Below are 4,003 nucleotides of genomic sequence, written 5' to 3' on the forward strand. Positions count from 1 at the left end.
CCGTACAATAATGATGCCAGATCTTCAAGGCATGAACAATAGAAGCTAACTCAAGGTCGTGGACAGGGTAATTCTTCTCATGTATCTTCAACTGTCTGGACGCGTAGGCAATCACTCTACCGTCCTGCATCAACACCGCTCCAAGGCCAACCCGTGAGGCATCACAATAAACTGTATAAGACCCCGAACCAGTAGGCAATATCAAAATAGGGGCTGTAGTCAAAGCTGTCTTGAGCTTCTGAAAGCTCGCCTCACACTCCTCTGTCCACTGAAATGGGGCACCCTTCTGGGTCAATCTAGTCATAGGGGCTGCAATCGATGAAAATCCCTCCACAAAACGACGATAGTAGCCCGCCAAACCAAGGAAACTGCGAATCTCTATAGCTGAGGACGACTTGGGCCAACTATGCACGACCTCTATCTTCCTTGGATCCACCCGAATGCCCTCACTCGAAATCACGCGGCCTAAGAATGCCACTGAACTCAACCAAAACTCTCATTTTGAGAACTTTGCATATAACTTCTTCTCCCTCAGGGTCTGAAGCACTGTCCTCAGGTGCTGCTCATGATTTTCCCGACTCCGGGAATACACCAGAATATCATTAATAAAGACAATAACAAACGAATCCAGATATGGCCTGAACACACTGTGCATCAAATGCATGAAAGCTGCTGGGGCATTGGTCAGCCCAGATGACATAACAAGGAACTCGTAATGACCATACCGAATCCTGAAGGCAGTCTTCGGGATATCTGGCTCCCGAATCTTCAACTGATGGTAACCTGAGCGCAAGCCAATCTTAGAAAACACCTGTGCGCCCTGAAGCTGGTCAAACAGATCATCAATACGAGGCAAAGGATAATGGTTCTTCACTGTAACCTTGTTCAACTGGCGATAATCAATACACATGCGCATAGAACCATCCTTCTTCTTCACAAACAAGACAGGAGCACCCCACGGTGAAACACTGGGTCGAATAAAACCCTTATCAAGCAACTCCTGCAACCGATCCTTCAACTCCTTCAACTCAGGAGGGGCCATACGATACGGAGGAATAGAAATGGGCTGAGTGCCCGGCAACAGATCAATGCCAAAATCAATGTCCCTATCGGGCGGCATGCCCGGAAGATCAGCTGGAAACACATTGGGAATAATCCCGTACCACTGGGACTGAATCAACAGAAGGGGTATCAGCACTGACATCTCTCACATAAGCTAAATACGTGGCGCACCCCTTCCCAACCATACGCTGAGCTTTAAGGAAAGAGATAACTCTACTGGGAGTGTGATCTAAGGTACCACTCCACTCAACACGCGGAATACCTGGCATAGCCAACGTCACGGTCTTGGCGTGACAATCAAGAATAGCAAAATGGGGTGACAACCAGTCCATGCCTAAAATAATGTCAAAATCAACCATACCGAGTAACAATAAATTCGCTCTGGTCTCAAAACCACGAATAGTAACCAAACATGACCGATAAACGCGATCCACAACAAGAGAATCCCCCACAGGGGTAGAAACATACACGGGGGCACTCAAAGAATCCCGAGGCATACCCAAATGCGGGGCAAAGTAAGAAGACACATAAGAATAAGTAGAGCCCGGATCGAATAGAACCGATGCCTCTCTGTGACAGACCGGTATAATACCAGTAATGACGGAGTCGGAGGCAACAGCCTCGGTACGAGCAGGAATAGCATAATATCTAGCCCGACCCCTCTCTCGAAAGCGACCTCTATCTCCCCGACCTCCGCCCCTAGCCGGCTGGGCAGGTGGGGTAGCGCTGGAGCTGTGATCATGGCCTGAGAACTCTGTTGAGCACGCTGTGGCTGAGAAGTCTGTGGGGGTGCACTCCTCCCAAGTCTAGGGCAATCCCTCACCACATGGCGTGTGTCACCACACTCGAAATAGACTCTGGGAGGACGCGGTGGCTGGGACTGGCTAGGGCCAAGTCTGCTGGACTGACCTCTGGAAGCACCCCGCGCAGGAGGCGCGCTAGAAACTAGAGGCGCATAGTAAGGCTCCTGAGGTGTAGGCGGAGCTGGAGCACTGCTGGCTGCTGGAAGAGCTGAATGATCGGGGCGACCCATATAACCCCTACCATAACGACCTGCTGCTGGGGTACGGCACCAGAGTAGTGACCCGACTCTCGAGGCCTCTTGGCCTCCCTCTCCCCTTGCTTCCTGGCGAGCATACCCTCAATCCTCCTAGCAATGCTCACTACCTGCTGATAAGGAATGTCCATCTCCAACTCTCGAGCCATGCTAGATTTGATGGGTGGGATAAGACCCTCAATGAACCTGCGAACTCTCTCCCGAACTATAGCAACCAAGGCCGGTGCATGCCTGGCCAACCTGGTATAGCGGATAGCATACTCCGAAACGGTCATAGCACCCTGGCACAAATGCTCAAACTCTGCGCGCCATGTGTCCCTGAGACTCTAGGGGACAAACTTTCTGATGACTGGGTCCAGGACAGTGAGGCAGCCTCGGCTGGACTGTCTATCTCATAAGTGCGCCACCAATCATAGGCGGCTCCCCGAAGCTGGAAGGCAGTGAAGGAAACCCCGCTGAACTCTACTATGCCCATAGTGCGTAGAATGCGGTGACACTCCTCTAGAAATCCCAAGGCATCATCTTATGCTAATCCACTAAATATTGGGGGATCGTACTTCTTGAACCTCTCAAGTCTACGCTGCTCGTCCTCTGAAGCAGCTGACCCGTCCTCGGGCTGAACTGGCGCTGCAGGCAGTGCGGGAATAATCTCAGGAGCCTGCTCAACATGCACTCGCTGCTCAAGAGTGCGGACGGCGGGAGTCTGCGCTACTCCCCCGGCCTGGGATGTGGTTGCAGCAAGGGGAAGTAACCCTGCATGAGCCACGGTGATGTACATACTCATGAACTGAGCCAAGGTCTCCTGAAGAGATGGAGTAGTAGTGGCAGTAGTAGGTGTGCCAGGTGCCTGGGCTCCGGCTGGATCTGCTGATGGTGCCTCGGCGGCAGCTCGCGCAGGTGCTCTGGCTGCACCACATGCGCGTCCTCGACCTATACCCCGGCCCCGGCCTCTGACGGCTGCAGTAGGGGGCGCGGGTGCCTGACCATCCCGAGTAGCGCGTGTCCCCACCATCTGTGAGGGAATAGAAGACAAAAGTTTAGAATTTGTGGTGTCAAATCACCGCACGACAAGGAAATCAATGAAGTGGAAATTTTCCTAACAGTTACATAACCTCTCGTAGATAAGTACAGACGTCTCCGTACCGATCAGCGAGACTTTAATAAACCGTCCTGTGTCCCGTGACTCCTATGAACCTAGAGCTCTGATACCAACTTGTCACGACCCCAGTTCGCCCTCCGTGAACATGTCGTGATGGCACCTAGTTCCTATAACTAGGTAAGCCTAACAATGCGGAAAAACAACATAGCTTGCGGAATGATTAATTAAACTGAATAACTAAAAGAAAACTGTATATAAATGCCGCTCGGCATATACAACTCAAAATGCGGAAGTCTACAATAACACCCCAAACCCGGAAACTCACGGGAACACAAGCTAACGAAAAACAATATACGGCTCTAATCTCCAGAATGTCTAGAACAAAAGTACGAAGGAAGGCTAAATGCTACAGATAGAGTAAGAAGGAGACTCCTTGGTCTGCAGACGCTGCAGAAGTAGCGCAAAGTCTCCGTAGCTGTCCCTGCCTCAAGGATGGTGCGCCTGAGAAGAAGTACCTGGGTCTACACATGAAAAACATGCGCAGAAGAGGCATGAGTACACCACAGCGGTACTCAGTAAGTACCAAGCCTAACCTCGGTTGGGTAGTGACGAGGAAGGCCAGGGCCCTACTGAGATATAACATAATAAATGACAAGATGAGGAAAAACAGTATAAATAAAGTCTACAGCAAGAATCTAAACAGGATAAAACTACGGGAAACCGTAAATAGAAAAGCAAGAAAAACAGGACAAATAACCGGTAAATACTACTCACGACAGGAAACA

This window comes from Nicotiana attenuata, unplaced genomic scaffold (assembly GCF_001879085.1).
Source record: "Nicotiana attenuata strain UT unplaced genomic scaffold, NIATTr2, whole genome shotgun sequence".
In the NCBI taxonomy this organism is placed as follows: domain Eukaryota; kingdom Viridiplantae; phylum Streptophyta; class Magnoliopsida; order Solanales; family Solanaceae; genus Nicotiana; species Nicotiana attenuata.